Raw genomic sequence first — 19,065 nt, forward strand, 5'->3', positions numbered from 1 at the left:
CATACATTTATAATCGAACGCATTTTTGATCACCGCTTGTTATGGACATAGTTGTTCAAGGTTTCCTTCCGCGGCGGACGGCTGCCGAGAAATACCACCTCCACTGCTCACCGTCACTACTCTCATATATATGTGTGAGTGTACTATAGGAGCATGGAGTTTAACACCTCCATGTATAGGAGTAGTAAGTAGTGACTATATAGTGACGGTTGGTGACGGTGAGCAGTAATAGAGTGGGTATAAGCAGAGTGAAGCCACTGAGGTCCCATTAGTTCGACATTTTGTGCTCGCCGTATGGAGCGGGTATAAGAGGTTTTCGTCATTTCCGAGCTCACCGTATGGAGTGGGTAAAAGAGGGTTCCGTCACTCTCGAGGTACAAATCATCTATTTCTTCACTCTGCTTATACCCACTCTTAGCAGTATTGAGCAGTAGAGGTGGTATTTCGCTGGCGGTCGTCCGCCGTGAAAAAAAGCTCCTAGTAATCCGTAGTACATTTACATTATCTTGTTAAAAGAAAAAAGTTGTTGGGTTGTGCCCTAGTGTATAAGGCAGTAAATAATCGTATGAATAAACAAATGAAATAATAAAAAAAAGCAATATTGTGCTCAGGACTTATATACTAAAACAATAAGAATAAATAAATTCCGCTTGGATAAATTTGTAGTTGAGCAAAATGGCAGCAGCCGACTCATCAACGGACGACAGTCTTTATCCAATTGCAGTTTCGATAGATGAATTATAGAATAAAAATTTACTAGTAAGTACAATAATTATTATTTTTCAAATATTACCAAAGTTTTTTATATTTGAAAAATAACAAAAACAACTCGATCTTAGTCAGCAAGTATTTGTAACAGTGAGGTTTTTTATTTTATAGCTGCGATTGAATTTAATCAAAAAACTTTTAACGATTGCCTTGGCACTTGGTGCTGAACGTACTTGTAGTGAGTCGATGCCTTTTTGACAGAGACCATTTATAATGGAGATGAAGTTTAATTGGCACTCGCTGAACAACTTGGTACATTCACACCACTTGTAGGTCGACTTGATCATGTTTATTGTTTATTGGTAAGTATTTGAAAAAAAAAGATAATTATTTAAATTGACATTCAACAATTTAACATTATTGATTAGACTATAGCTTGATTAATTAATCTATACAATAAAAAAAGGACCAATTTCTTGGAAACGCAGTTTTATGCAAACTACTCGTCCGATTTACTTGAAATTTAACATAGTTATTCAGTTTGGCTATCTGATTGTTTAGATGACAAAAAAAATTACCCTGGCGACTTTTTGCGATCACCAGGAGTCAAAAACTTATTTTTCCATCATCTTCAGGATTTTCTCAATTTGATAATATATCATCTTTTTTTTTTTCTGGTTTACTTAAAGATGATATATTTTTTCTGGTCTATTGGAAGATATGATATTTTATTCATGAATTTTTGATTATTGCTTTATGGTATAGAAAAAATAATTATTATTTGCATTTTTTTTATTTCTGATTGATTCAAAATTTAACATATATATATGCTGTTTGGTTGTATGATCATGTAGATGACAAAAAAAAATAACCATGAATAAGATTTGTGATCACCAAGATGTGAAAACTGATTTTCTCATCATCCTCAGGGTTTTTTTAAATTGATTGTTTTTTTTTCTGGTCTATTAACAGATATGATATTTTTTTTTATGGTTTATAGTTATTTAGTTTGGCTATCTGATTGTTTAGATGACAAAAAAAATTACCCTGGCGACTTTTTGCGATCACCAGGAGTCAAAAACTTATTTTTCCATCATCTTCAGGATTTTCTCAATTTGATAATATATCATCTATTTTTTTTTCTGGTTTACTTAAAGATGGTATATTTTTTCTGGTCTATTGGAAGATATGATATTTTATTCATGAATTTTTGATTATTGCTTTATGGTATAGAAAAAATAATTATTATTTGCATTTTTTTTATTTCTGATTGATTCAAAATTTAACATATATATATGCTGTTTGGTTGTATGATCATGTAGATGACAAAAAAAAATAACCATGAATAAGATTTGTGATCACCAAGATGTGAAAACTGATTTTCTCATCATCCTCAGGGTTTTTTTAAATTGATTGTTTTTTTTTCTGGTCTATTAACAGATATGATATTTTTTTTTATGGTTTATTGGAAGATATGATATTTCATTTGGGAATTTCAGATAAATGTTTTTTCAAGTATACAGCCTACTTCAGATATGTATACAATATAAAATAAAAAACGATCGATTTTAAAAAGTATAAGCTGTCAATAAGATTAACCTATATTAAAACTCATACAAGTTTACGAAAGTTCAATAGCAACAAACTAATCTTAATTCGAACAAAACTATCAGTATCATACGGATAATATTCTTATTATGCCTAAAAGGAAAAAAAATATTGGACGAAAATCTTTGTTGGCAAAAAGATTGAAAAAATTTAAAGAACCTCATAATACACAACAAAAAAAATCTAAAATAATTCTTGACATGAAAGCATTTAACTATACTTATAGCGATATATATGATGATGATTGTCGTATTTCTATTGGTAATATGGATGTTGAATGTAAACATTGCCATGCTTTGAGATTTAAAGATGAATCTGATAGTATGTGTTGTGCAAACGGAAAAATAAAATTGCCTTTTTTAAGTGAGCCTGGAGAGCCTTTATTCACTTATTTATCTGGTTTAACAGATCAGTCGAAGCATTTTTTAGATAATATAAGAAAATATAATTCATGTTTTAACATGACTTCATTTGGTGCAAATAGGAAAAAAGAGTCAGGTTATCAAACTACCTTCAAAATTCAAGGACAAATTTATCATAGAATAGGGTCCCTTGTTCCTTATGATGGCGATGAATCTGCTTTTTTACAAATATATTTTATTGGTGATGATCAGATAGAGTCAGAACGTAGGTGCTCAATCGTCCCAAATGTACAACAAGAAATTATCAATTCTTTACAAAACTATTTGCATAAACATAATTTATTGATAAAATTATTCAAAATCTCATTAGAAAATATGCCAACAGATGAATGTAAAATAGTTCTCCGAGCTGATAAAATCCCTTCAAATGAACATGAACGACGTTTTAATTTACCTGTTGTTCAAGAAGTAGCTGCAATAATCAATGGAAATGAATTTATAAAACGTGATATTATATTACAAAAACGTAGTAACGAATTCGTAGTCGTTCAAGAAACTCATAAGTCATATGATGCTCTACAATATCCACTAATCTTTTGGCAAGGAGAAGATGGATATCATTTTGAGTTGAAGCAAATAAACCCTAATACTGGATTAACTACAAATAAAAAAGTTTCAGCAATGGATTTTTATGCACAAAAACTTATGATACGTAATAATCCAAAAAATTATTTATTATGTTATAAGCAATTGTTAAATCAGTTTGTCGTTGATATGTATGCGAAAATTGAAAGTGAACGTTTACGTTATATTCGATGTAATCAAAAAACTCTTAAAGTAGAACAATACATTCATTTAAAAGATGCATTCGAAAATGATGAAAATGTAAATAATATAGGGCAAACATTTATTTTACCAGCAAGTTTCATCGGTAGTCCAAGGCATATGCATGAATATATACAAGACGCTCTTTGTTATGTAAAACATAATGGAAAACCATGTTTATTTATTACATTTACATGTAATAATCGATGGGATGAAATTAAAAATTTATTGTTACCTCATCAGCAACCGTGCGATCGTCATGACTTGATAGCTAGAGTATTTAAATGTAAATTGAGAAAATTAATTAATCTGATAACAAAACATAAAATTTTCGGTGATGTTATATCTTGGGTTTACTCAATAGAATGGCAAAAAAGAGGTTTACCCCACGCTCATATTTTAGTATGGTTGAAAAATAAAATTCATGCAAACCAAATTGATGATATTATTTCTGCTGAGTTACCAGATCCAGAACAAGATCCACTCTTACACGAAATAATTAAAAAAAATATGATACATGGACCATGTGGACCATTGAATCCTTTTTCACCATGTATGAAAAACGGTAAATGTTCATATAATTATCCACGTGCTTTAATTGATGCTACAAGATCGGATAGAAATGGATATCCTTTGTATAGAAGAAGAAGTGTAGTAAATGGTGGTTTTCAGACTATTATCAATGCTAAAATTCATAATAAATATGAAAAGATAAATATTGATAATCGTTGGATTGTCCCTTACTGTCCACTTATTTCTAAAATAATGAAAGCACATGTTAATGTCGAATTATGCAGCTCGGTCGTTGCGGTTAAATATATATTAAAATATATACATAAAGGTAGTGATCAAGCAATTTTTACCATAGAAAATAAAAACGATGAAATTGAAGAATATCAATCTGGACGGTATATAAGTAGTAATGAAGCAATATGGCGAATTTTTGGATTTAAAATTCATGATCGATATCCAAATATCCAACATTTGAATGTTCACCTCGAAAATGGACAACGCGTTTATTTTTCAAATGAAAATATAGAAACAAAAGCTCAGACAGCACCAGAAACAACATTAACTGCTTTTTTTAAATTATGTCAAATAGATGATTTTGCAAGAACATTATTATATTATGAAATTCCGAAGTATTTTACATGGGATAATTCAAAAAAAAAATTCAATCGTCGAAAAATCGGATTTGTAGGAGAACATTCAGACATTCACCAATCTGATACTCTCGGTCGAATGTATACCATCCATCCAAACAATCCAGAATGTTTTTATTTAAGAATTTTATTGCATAATGTTGTTGGCCCAATGTCATTTGAAGATTTGCGATCAGTCAATGGTATTATTTTTAGTACTTATAGAGAAGCATGTCAAGAACTTGGTTTACTTAAAGATGATAAACATTGGGATGATGCTCTGAATGAAGCTAATGAAACAAAAAAATCAAGTAAAATAAGATCATTGTTTTCGATTATCTTAACATCATGCAATCCATCAAATCCTCAAGGTTTATGGGAAAAATATAAAAAATGTATGAGTGAAGATATTTTATATCGAAATAAAAAATTATGTTGTGATTATGATTTAGACTACACAGATGAAATATTTAATGAAGCTCTTATAATTTTAGAAGATATGTGTTTATCAATATCTGGTAAAAATTTAGAGCATTGGGGCATAATATCCCCTGTTCGAAATAATAATATTCAAGATTCCGAAATCATACGTGAAACTTCATATGATATTAATAACTTGGGTGAATATATTAATGACAATGAATTATTATTAATCGACGACCAAAAAAAAGCATATAAAAAGATTATTAAAATTATTGAGAATGATAAAGGAGGACTTATTTTTTTAGATGCCCCAGGAGGAACAGGTAAAACATTTTTATTAAATTTAATATTAGCAAAAATTCGCATTAGTGGAAAGATAGCATTAGCAGTGGCCTCATCTGGTGTAGCAGCAACTTTATTACACGGTGGACGTACTGCACATTCAGCACTCAAATTGCCAATTAATTTTAATTTATCTGATGAGCCAATTTGTAATATTATAAGTAACCCCGCAACATGTAAACTGTTGAAGCAAACTAAAATAATTATTTGGGATGAATCTACAATGGCCAATAAAAAAGGATTAGAAGCCTTAGATAGAACTTTGCAAGATTTAAATAACAACAAATTCATAATGGGAAAAATTGTTGTTATTTTGGCTGGTGATTTTCGACAAACTCTACCAATTATTCCACGAGGAACATCAGCTGATCAAATAGATGCATGTTTAAAAAAATCATATTTATGGAAACATGTACAATTAATAACATTAACGAAAAATATGCGAGTATTTCTAACGGGTGATTCTACTTTAGCAGAATTTTCAAAACAATTATTACTACTTGGAGATGGGAAATGGGAGAAAAATTCTGATGATACAATCACATTCCCATCAAATTTTTGTAATATTGTAGAATCAATAGATTCATTAATAGAAAAAGTCTTTCCTAATATACATATAAATTATTCTAATACTGAATGGTTATGTGAAAGAGCTATTATCGCACCAAAAAATGATAAAGTTAATCAAATAAATAGAGACATTTTAAATTTTCTGCCAGGAACTTGTAAAGCATATAAATCAATTGATACAGTATGTTCTCCTGAACAGGCAATATATTATCCGATGGAGTTTTTAAATTCATTGGAACTGTCTGGATTACCGTCCCATATATTAATATTGAAAATTGGAGCACCGATAATGATTTTAAGAAATATTAATCCACCTAAATTATGTAATGGAACTCGGTTATGTATAAAGTCATTGAACAATAATACAATTGAAGCTAGAATATTGACTGGATGTGGAAAAGGTGAAGATGTTTTTATTCCAAGAATACCTATTAAACCATCTGATATGCCATTCGAATTCGAAAGATTACAATTTCCAATAAGACTCGCTTTCGCGTTCACTATCAATAAATCACAAGGACAATCGTTAAAATGTTCAGGAGTTTTACTCGATACACCTTGTTTCTCACATGGTCAGTTATATGTAGCATGTTCAAGATGTGGAAATCCAAAAAATTTATATATTTATTGTAATAATAGAAAAACTATGAATATAGTATATCAGCAGGCATTATTATAAGGAATAATAATAAAATTATCAACAAGAAAAATGTTAAACCATCATTTTTTATTATATGTATGACAAAGGAATAAAATTCTCTGATTTATTAAGATATATATAATTGAAATAATTACCAAACAAAATATAAGAATAAGTAAAAAAACAAAAAAAAACAGCTATTTATTTATTAAGAGATATTTTTGATATAAGGATATAAGTAGAGAATAAAAAAAAGGTAACAGGTACTGATATAACATACTATTTATTATATTCGATTTATAATCTATTTATTATATTTATACTATTCGGTTCGATAAGAGTTATACAAGTAAGACAAGGTTCACAACAATAATCCAAAGATTTGAGAATGCCATCATTTAATAAATAACTGAATCCAGGTTCAAAATCACAATTACTTGAATGTTCTCTTTCTAAACTAAGAATTCCATTTCGAAGTCGGTTTATATCAATCTTAGGAATCATCAAATGACAAAAAGAACATATAATGACATTTTCGGGTAATGACATCGTCAATTTTCCTTTTTCACATACCATACAAACAAAATCATCACGTACACTTTCATTAATCATCTCCAGTAATTTGATTACCTCTACGAGAAATGAAATAATATCGAACCTAGAAATAATCTCTTTCATAAAAGAATAAAAACGTACCTGCTTTGTCGAATGAAAATTCCTGTTCATATTCTAAAATCTCTATTTGATCGAATTGGATACTGTGATTATTAGCAATTGAAAAAAAATTTTTCTTCAATATGTCGAGAAGCAATTTATATGAAATTTTTTTTTTCGAATATTTATCAATGACTTTCGAAGACATATCATCAAATTTGAATAAAATATATCTATTATTGAAAGTCATATCGCAACACGTCTAATTTAAAGAAAAGAAATTATTAATGAATGGTAAAAGCAATAATAAGCAGACTACAAAAAACAAACTTTGAAAATTTGGCGATCCATGATGAGTAAAAAAGTTTCTGATTCTAAAAAAAAAAATCGATGAAAAGAATCAATAAAATGCAAAAGTTCATATACAATAACTTAAATTTAATTTAAAATAGATAATATTTACGTTTTCAAATGCTGTAGGAAATATCGGCTGAATTGATTCCCCAAATTAAATTCAATTCTACATTAAAAAGTCAATTGGCTGTGTTATAGGAGACCTTCTAAATAAAGAAATTTACTATTTATTTAATCTTCAATTGATTTAGTAATTGTCTACCTTTATTATGTGACTTAATTTTTCTTAATTAAAAATATTGCTTGGCAACAGAAAATAAACAACATTGAAAAAAAACCAAGAAAAAACAGTCATTTATTTAAAAAAGAAAAAAAATAATAATTGAACGTTGAAATTGAAATTAATTTTTAAATTTAAAAAAAAAAAAATAACGGAACACCTGAACGTTAGAGCATATTTCATCTCAATTGTTATTTTTGTAATCAAAACAGATCTAACTATTTTTCGAGTTACTTCTATTCAAGTGTCTTTCGAAATATGAACATAATAAATGTTTTTTCCTTGATTTCAGGATTTATGATAATGAAAAAATAAAAATACTTTAGTTCATTGGAAAACGTGTAGAATATTTCACGGTTTATAAAATTATAATTTTTTTGTTCATCTAAAAATATGATATAGTCATGATATTTTATATTTATTGTGAATAATAAAATGTAGAATTGATGTAAAATCGATTCAATATTCTGGTCTATTGGTCAATATGATATAAATTATACATATTTATTTGGACAACGATAATTCATGTTTCTATGGAACGAATTTTTTTGAAATTTCGTTTAAAACATCAATTTAAATCACATGAAATATTCGATTAGTGTATAAAATGAAAAAAATATTTTGGTCTATTTATCAATATGATATACATATTCATATAATAATTCATGTATCCACTTAATAAGATTTTTTCGAATTTTTTGAATAAAATATTTTCAAATTATTGTAATAAAATAGATTCAAAAGTAAAAAAAAAAAAAATGAAATACAATATATATTTTTAAATTTTATTACTGATGTGAAATGAGTTAAAACAAAATTTAATTTTAATAAACAGCATCCATAGCAACGAAATAATAAATAAAATTAAAAATAAATAAAATGACAGTTGTTCATTAAACATTGATAATAAATAATAATAACCAATAAAAAAAGAGGTTAAAAATAAGAAAAAACTTTCATAATATATTTTAAGATATAAATATAATATATTATTATAAATTCTTAGAAAATGGTTAATATAAAAATCAAAGATCTCAATGAAGACAGTAAAAAGTAATAATAAAAATTCTATTTTCCATTATTATTTATTTCATATATAAATTTAATAGCTCAAAATTTTATTCAGTTGGAAGATTGAAGCACGAATTATATACATAAGTCCAGTCACTTCATTTGAAAAAAATGGAAATTATAATAAAGTCTGTAATGTAGATGTAATTGATGATACTGGAGAAATAAAATGTACAATGTTTAGTGGCAGTATTGATAAATTTTACAATCTTTTTCGAGTAAGTTATTTTAAAAAATCAATGATTTCATTCAACATTTTAATTATGAATTACATATATATTTATAGATACAGAAAGTATATTCAATAACTAATAGTATTCTTAAAAAAGCAAATAAAAACTATAATAGACTGAATCATAACTTTGAAATATTAATAACAGAAAATAGTGAAATTGAAGAAATAAACGATACAACAAAAATACCAAAATTTCAATTTGATTTTGTCAAGATAAAAGAATTATTAAAAGCAGAAAAAAAAAGTTCTATAGGTAATTAGAATAAAATTTTTGATGTTTGAATATTATAATAATATATTTAAAAATACAGATATTCTTGCGATCATAAAAAATGTCAAACCTTTAAAAAAATCAAACAAAAATGGTAAACAGTTGAAAAGACAAGAAATAATCCTAATTGATGATTCAAAAGCAAAAGTAATTATAAATTTCTAAAAAACAATATAATTATTACAAATATATATTAATGTTAACAGATAACTTTGATGCTTTGGTCGAATCAAATCGACGAATTTGAAGGAGAAATAAATGATATAATTGCTATAAAAAATGTCAAAATTAATAATTTTAATAGTGATCTTAATTTGATTTTCATGAAAACATCAATTACAATGATAAATCCTGATATATCAGAAGCTATTAAGTAAGTATTTGTAATTATATAATTATATGAATACCACTAATAATTATATAATATAACTATATTTGACTATATACAAAGACTTCAAAAATGGTATGGACAGATAGGAAAAAAAATGGATGAAAAAGAATTTGAATTTTGTCGTTCAGATACAAAATCTTATAATTTTACAAAATTTCGAACAATTTATAATACTCAAATAAATACTATAATTGGTAAATACTTTTTTTCAATTTTTTATCATCAAAAAACATTGACTACATAATAATAAAATTTCAACATTTCAACAAAATAGATATTATTGCAAAAATATTTGAAATTAGGGAAACCGAAAAAATTGAAAGTATTTACAAAAAACAATATGAAAAAAAAGAAATAATATTACAAGATAATAAAGACAATAAGGTAAATCAATGATGTTTGAATATATTATATATTATTAATTAATTTAAAAATATTTTTTAAACAACAATAGATCGTTTTAAATTTGTGGAATGAGAATATCGAAGATTTTAAAGGAAAAATTAATGATATTATAGTGATACAAAGAGTCAAAATTAACGAATATCAATATTTGAAAAATTTGTCACTAATACCGACATCAATCATAAAAATAAATCCTGATATACCAGAAGTGAAATCGTAAATATATTTTTTATGTAGATATTATTTACTTTAAATATATTCTTTTAGTAAATATATTCTTTTAATAGTTTTGCGGATGAAACGATTGATGAAGATGATTATGATGATAAAATAGAAAATTTTAAAACTATAAAGGACATAAAAAATTTAGATAATGAAACAATAATAAGTAAGTATTAGATATTAAAAAAACAAACAAATTCAAACACAATAAATATATTACAGATGTAATTGCTGAAATAAATAATGTGAGTGAAATAAATTCAGTTTTTTCTCAAAATAATAACATGACATATAATAAAAGAGAAATTAAATTAATTGATGATTCAAAAGAAAAGGTATAAATAAATCTTATCTATCATAAAATAAAATTATATCATGAAAAATATATCTCTATTCTACAGATAACTCTAACGTTATGGAAAGATGAAGCAGAAAATTTCATAGGAAAAGTTGGACAAATAATAAAAATTGAAAGAGCCAAAATAAAAGAATACTTGAAAGATAAATATATATCATTAATAAACTCATCGATGATTACATACGATTGTCAAAACGACAAACAAAAGTTAGTAATATAATCGTAAAAAAATATATGAATTTTCAATAAATTGTTAAAATATTATTGATTATCTAGATTTAAAAAATGGTTAGCATCACAATCACAAACAAAACAACAAGACGACGAAAAACCATGTTGTTCAAAATGGACGAATACAAATAAAAAAAATTAAATACATTGGTTAATAATAAAATATATTTTTCTCACACAAAAAAAATGATATTAATGATTAATTTTATTTTGACTAAAATATTATTTTAATGCGTTAAAAATTTCTTCAAAGTGTTGTTGTGAAATATCGAAAATATTTTCATTATTTTTAATATGATAATTTATTTGTTTCCTTATTCTTCCTCTAAAAGTATCAAATGTAATTTTTTCCAATTCATGACCTTGATAATTTTTCACTTTACAATATTTTTTAAATTTATTCAAAACGTTGGAAATAGATACTTTACAATACGATAAATTTCCTTCTTCGAGTATGAATGCTATCCAATAATCTATAATTATGTCACTAAATTTACTATTTTTTTTTTTTATATATAATAAATTTCTGCCTTTTTGTAAATTGCTGTTACGTGATTGTTTTTTTTTAATTATGATTTTTGGATCATCAGGAATGCCTTTAAATTCATCTTTAAATGATGGATAAAATTCTTTTATAATTTTTGATCCATTTAATTTTACTATGCCATCACAAGAACATACAATAGCATTTGCAAAGTATTTTATCGTTTGAGTAGTTGCATAGTTAACAGCTTCATTAATATTTGGGCCAAGATTATATCCACCATGAAAGGAATATGGATGAGTAATAACAAACATACCTGGTTCTTGAATAATTTTTGTGTAATTGATTTTATATTTTCCCAAAAATTGTTCTGTAACCACGAATAATTTATGACCTATTAAATTTTGACAAGAACGTCCTGGAAATGTTTTATTTAATATTGTATTGATTAATTGATGAAAACGTGTAGAATCTTTCTTATTTACTATCAGCCAAATTTTAGGTAACCCATAAAAATGATAATTTATTGAAATTAAATTATAATCTTCAAGGTGAACAGGGAAGGAAGACCATTTACTACCACAATAAACAAATGGAGTATGAATTCCCTCTACTGTTTCATTATCTTCATTTTTTATACGCGAAAGATGACTTTTAAAATTTGATAAGTTCCATGATGATTGTGTAGGATCATTATTATACATTCTTTCGAATATAGAAAATTTGATATCAGGAGCATATAAAAAACAGGGATTGGTATTTAACATTGCCAAATATTCATCTGAATCATGTGATACTTCCGATGATGAATTACTTTTTCTAATAAATTTATCACATTCTTTGTGATATTGATTATAAGTAAATTTTTCATTTTTTTTATATGAATTAGTTTCATATTTAAAACTACCATCAGTATCATTTATCATTGAAATTTTTTGTTTTATGACTCGATCAATAATAATTTCATCAATAACCTTTTTCAATTTATTTTTGGGAAAATGAATATCGATCCATTCTTTCGGTGCTTTAATAACACTGACTTTTTGTTCACCATCAATAACATCATTTAATACTCTTGACAAAAAAGAGTTCAAAAATTGTTCTGATGACGGCTCCCATACTTTTGGAGAATGTTGATAATTATTCATCTTTCTAAAATAAAAATATTTATGTACATATTTTATCAGAAATAATAGTAATAATTAATTTAAAATGGAAAAACAAATGATGAATAAACATTAAAGTATAGTAACAGAATAAAAAGAAGAAATCGTTATAGAATTTTATGTATTATAATTTATTTGGATTGATAATTGATAACATAATTGAAAACATAATAATAATAACAATAATAATAACATAAATAATAATGATAAATCATAATCATCATTGTTATTAAAAAATAATGAATAAATTACAAATATATGATGCAATTTATTTATTCATGTAATGCTTGAATGATTGGATTTTCCATCTTGAAATTTACCATTGTTCCTAACATAAAATATTTATCATATATTAGTTTTAAGTAATATATGTCTCAAGAAAAATTAAATACTCACTCTTGGAGACCAATCCGAAATTGAAATATAAAACGAAGCAAGTTTTCGATATTCGTAATCAATACCAAGTGTGTCCAAAATGTTAACTTTTTTGTTGTTAAATTTAGGTGACTCGATTACTAAATTATAAAAAGAAGGGATAACATGATTTTTAGATGAATTTAATAGGACATGAAAAGCTATATTTAAAAAAGAATTTTGAATAGGTTTAATTTTAAAACGTCGAAAACCCGAATAGACATATTCATCAAATAACGTTAGACTACATTCTTTCAAAATATCCTTCCATTTTTCATGGCCACTATCTTGCTTGGAAATGTATATGGATTCATAATAACAGCGCATTTCATATTCCATGTCGAAAACAGAATAATACGCTGTTGAATCACATAACCATTTCCATTGAGGAAAATAACTCAAAGTGGCCAAATAGGATATCACATACTGATAATATAAATTACCATTGTCTGTGAATGGATATTTGTGGTCTAATGTTATAAGATGATAAGCTTTACATCTAGCAGCCCGAATACTAGAACATTTTGGACACAACTTATTACTGGAACACCGAAAACTTGATCTCGCCATGAAAAATCTTCTCCAAGAGGATGAATGGATATTATTATAAATTATCCTGTTGCATGATTGTAAATACCAATATGCTAAGACAAAAAAAGTAATAAAAATGGTGCAAAAAAAAAAAAAAAAAATAACCTACGATGGCGATCTTCATTATCTTTTTTAATTATCAAAGACTGATACGTATAATATAAAAATCCGAACATCATCAAAAAGCATATGGCAGGAACCAAAAAATCCATAATTATATATAAGTCCATATTTCCGTAAACTTGAAAAAAAAAGGGTTACGAATTATTTAAATTGAATGAATTAAATGATAAATTAGCAATAAAACATATAGGCGGATAAATTATCTGATAAGCAGCTAAATACTGACAAATTAATTAATATAGCTAAAGAAAAATGCAAATGAGGAAAAATGTAGCTAAGGACAAGATGCATTGGAATGGACTTAGTGAATCCACCAAGTGATAAAAATATATTTAAATTTGGTTCAAGTTATACCAGAATGTTAGAAGGTACTTGCTGAGTGACCGCCCTGAGTGACTCGAAAAAATTCATAGTAGTGTATTTTAATTGTATCTGTCGATTACCGATTTAAAAACGAGGTAGCAATTGTAAGTTTTCTAGAAAAGAAACAATGCAATAGTTTTCCGAATTTTCGACCCCCAAGGATCACCCTGAGTAACTCGGAAAAATTCACAGTAGTGTAATTTAATAATATCTATCAATTGCTGATTTATTAATAAGGTAGCAACTGTAAGTTTTCGAGAAAAAAAATAAAAACACTGAAATTTCATAGTTTTCCGAATTTTCCACCCCCAAGGACCAGCCTGAGTAACTCGGAAAAATTCACAGTGGTGTATTTTATTTGTAGCTATCGATTGTTGATTTAATAATGAGGTAGCAATTGTAAGTTTTCTAGAAAAAAAACAATGCAATAGTTTTCCGAATTTTCCACCCCCAAGGATCACCCTGAGTAACTCGGAAAAATTCACAGTAGTGTAATTTGATAATAACTATCAATTGCTGATTTATTAATAAGGTAGCAACTGTAAGTTTTCGAGAAAAAAAATAAAAACACTAAAATTTCATAGTTTTCCGAATTTTCCACCCCCAAGGACCAGCCTGAGTAACTCGGAAAAATTCACAGTGGTGTATTTTAATTGAAGCTATCGATTGCTGGTTTAATAATGAGGTAGCAACTGTAAGTTTTTGAGAAAAAAAATATTTCGATTTTTCTTAGAAATAATTTTCCGAATTTTCACCTCCAAGGACCACCCTCGGGTAATCGAAAAAATTCTCTGTAATGTATTTCGATGGTATCTATCGATTACCGATTTAAAAACGAGGTAGCAACTATAAGTTTTCTAGAAAAAAAATAATGCAATAGTTTTCCGAATTTTCCACCCCCAAGGACCACCCTGAGTAACTCGAAAAAATTCATAGTAGTGTATTTTAATTGTATCTATCGATTACCGATTTAAAAACGAGGTAGCAATTGTAAGTTTTTTAGAAAAAAAACAATGCAATAGTTTTCCGCATTTTCCACCCCCAAGGATCACCCTAAGTAACTCGGAAAAATTCACAGTAGTGTAATTTAATAATATCTATCAATTGCTGATTTATTAATAAGGTAGCAACTGTAAGTTTTCGAGAAAAAAAATAAAAACACTGAAATTTCATAGTTTTCCGAATTTTCCACCCCCAAGGACCAGCCTGAGTAACTCGGAAAAATTCACAGTGGTGTATTTTATTTGTAGCTATCGATTGTTGATTTAATAATGAGGTAGCAACTGTAAGTTTTTGAGAAAAAAAATATTTCGATTTTTCTTAGAAATAATTTTCCAAATTTTCACCGCCAAGGACCACACTCGGGTACTCGAAAAAATTCTCTGTAATGTATTTCGATGGTATCTATCGATTACCGATTTAAAAACGAGGTAACAACTATAAGTTTTCTAGAAAAAAAATAATGCAATAGTTTTCCGAATTTTCCACCGCCAAGGACCACCCTGAGTAACTCGGAAAAATTCATAGTAGTGTATTTTAATTGTATCTATCGATTACCGATTTAAAAACGAGGTAGCAATTGTAAGTTTTCTAGAAAAAAAACAATGCAATAGTTTTCAGAATTTTCCACCCCAAAGGATCACCCTGAGTAACTCGGAAAAATTCACAGTAGTGTAATTTAATAATATCTATCAATTGCTGATTTATTAATAAGGTAGCAACTGTAAGTTTTCGAGAAAAAAAATAAAAACACTGAAATTTCATAGTTTTCCGAATTTTCCACCCCCAAGGACCTGCTGAGTAACTCGGAAAAATTCACAGTGGTGTATTTTATTTGTAGCTATCGATTGCTGATTTAATAATAAGGTAGCAACTGTAAGTTTTTGAGAAAAAAAATATTTCGATTTTTCTTAGAAATAATTTTCCAAATTTTCACCGCCAAGGACCACCCTCGGGTACTCGAAAAAATTCTCTGTAATGTATTTCGATGGTATCTATCGATTACCGATTTAAAAACGAGGTAACAACTATAAGTTTTCTAGAAAAAAAATAATGCAATAGTTTTCCGAATTTTCCACCCCCAAGGACCACCCTGAGTAACTCGGAAAAATTCATAGTAGTGTATTTTAATTGTATCTATCGATTACCGATTTAAAAACGAGGTAGCAATTGTAAGTTTTCTAGAAAAAAAACAATGCAATAGTTTTCCGAATTTTCCACCCCCAAGGATCACCCTGAGTAACTCGGAAAAATTCACAGTAGTGTAATTTAATAATATCTATCAATTGCTGATTTATTAATAAGGTAGCAACTGTAAGTTTTCGAGAAAAAAAATAAAAACACTGAAATTTCATAGTTTTCCGAATTTTCCACCCCCAAGGACCTGCTGAGTAACTCGGAAAAATTCACAGTGGTGTATTTTATTTGTAGCTATCGATTGCTGATTTAATAATAAGGTAGCAACTGTAAGTTTTTGAGAAAAAAAATATTTCGATTTTTCTTAGAAATAATTTTCCAAATTTTCACAACCAAGGACCACCCTCGGGTACTCGAAAAAATTCTCTGTAATGTATTTCGATGGTATCTATCGATTACCGATTTGAAAACGAGGTAGCAACTATAAGTTTTCTAGAAAAAAAATAATGCAATAGTTTTCCGAACTTTCCACCCCCAAGGACCACCCTGAGTAACTCGAAAAAATTCATAGTAGTGTATTTTAATTGTATCTATCGATTACCGATTTAAAAACGAGGTAGCAACTGTAAGTTTTCTAGAAAAAAAATAATGCAATAGTTTTCCGAATTTTCCACCCCCAAGGATCACCCTGAGTAACTCGGAAAAATTCACAGTAGTGTAATTTAATAATATCTATCAATTGCTGATTTATTAATAAGGTAGCAACTGTAAGTTTTCGAGAAAAAAAATAAAAACACTAAAATTTCATAGTTTTCCGGATTTTCCACCCCCAAGGACCACCCTCAGTAACTCGGAGAAATTCACAGTAGTGTAATTTAATAATATCTATCGATTGCTGATTTATTAATAAGGTAGCAACTGTAAGTTTTTGAGAAAAAAAATAAAAACACTAAAATTTCATAGTTTTCCGAATTTTCCACCCCCAAGGACCAGCCTGAGTAACTCGGAAAAATTCACAGTGGTGTATTTTAATTGAAGCTATCGATTGCTGGTTTAATAATGAGGTAGCAACTGTAAGTTTTTGAGAAAAAAAATATTTCGATTTTTCTTAGAAATAATTTTCCGAATTTTCACCTCCAAGGACCACCCTCGGGTAATCGAAAAAATTCTCTGTAATGTATTTCGATGGTATCTATCGATTACCGATTTAAAAACGAGGTAGCAACTATAAGTTTTCTAGAAAAAAAATAATGCAATAGTTTTCCGAATTTTCCACCCCCAAGGACCACCCTGAGTAACTCGGAAAAATTCACAGTAGTGTATTTTAATAATATCTATTGATTGCTGATTTAATAATGAGGTAGCAACTGTAAGTTTTCGAGAAAAAAAATAAAAACACTAAAATTTCATAATTTTCCGGATTTTCCACCCCCAAGGACCACCCTCAGTAACTCGGAGAAATTCACAGTAGTGTATTTTAATAATATCTATTGATTGCTGATTTAATAATGAGGTAGCAACTGTAAGTTTTTGAGAAAAAAAATATTTCGATTTTTCTTAGAAATAATTTTCCGGATTTTCACCTCCAAGGACCAACCGCAGCTACTCGAAAAAATTCTCATTTATGTATTTTAATTGTGACTATTGATTGACGATTTAAAAACGAGGTAGCAATAGTAAGTTTTCAAGAAAAAAAATAAAAACAGGAAAAATTCATAGTTTTCCGGAATTTCCACCCCCAAGGACCACCCCCAGGTATCTAAAAAAATTCTCACATTCAAATTCTTTATTGTATTATACCAGGATGTTAAAAGATATTTGGTGGATCCACCAAGAAATAGAAATGCTAATTTTTTTTGATGATATACCAGAATGATAAAAAAAACTTAGATAAAATAAACCGTAAATGTAATAGAACTTACCTGTAAATAATATATCAATAAATATAATATATTTGTATGTATTGTATTTATTTTATTTGTAAAATTTATATTTGTTTATATCTTGCAGAGAAGAGACATATAATATTTGTTTATATCTGTTGCCATAACAAGAATAAACAAAGACACAAACAACGAAGTAACATTAACCCGTTTTTTTTTTCGATTGTTTTTAAATAAAAAAAATTAAATTATCTATAGAATACCGCTCCCGGGCGAAGCCGGGTCTTTCCGCTAGTTAAAAATAAAAACAAGCATACTTTAGTTTCGTTTTTCACATGTTTAAATGTGAAAACTAACATACTCACATTACCATTAATTTGATTTTTTTTTTTTTTTTCTTTTTATAAAATCAATACATCTACTTGAAAGAATATCATTTAAACGTCAAAAAAAAGAGCAAAAAAAATATTACACTCAAGTAAACGAGACAATAATAAAATTTTCGTTTTATTTATTTATATTACAATTGTAATTGAAAATAATAAATTTTAGCCACCACTTGAAGCATTGGCACCTGTTGAAGAAACAGTTTGGTTGTACGTGACAAAGCGTTGAATCGTTGCGTAATCTTGCAAGTCAACACAGTCCAGCATATCGTGAAGATCATTTTGTTCCATTGGTACGACGTTTGACATCTGCACACAGAGAAGGATATGTTAACAGTTAACATATCCTGTTTAATGTTAACATATGCCATGTTAAAATGGGTGGTGGCTGATAAGTTTACATCAAACATATACGTTAATAGTTAAT

General features: G+C 27.4%; 1 long non-coding RNA gene across 1 annotated transcript; it reads left to right on the forward strand.

The window, feature by feature from the left end:
- Nucleotides 1-687: 687 nt before the first annotated feature.
- On the forward strand, nt 688-18,843 carry LOC122849058. Its single transcript, XR_006373497.1, has 3 exons — nt 688-759; nt 880-1,070; nt 18,805-18,843. It is a non-coding gene; the product is annotated as an uncharacterized LOC122849058 (long non-coding RNA).
- The last annotated feature ends 222 nt before the right edge of the window (nt 18,844-19,065 follow it).

Source organism: Aphidius gifuensis, linkage group LG2 (assembly GCF_014905175.1).
Source record: "Aphidius gifuensis isolate YNYX2018 linkage group LG2, ASM1490517v1, whole genome shotgun sequence".
Lineage (NCBI taxonomy): Eukaryota > Metazoa > Arthropoda > Insecta > Hymenoptera > Braconidae > Aphidius > Aphidius gifuensis.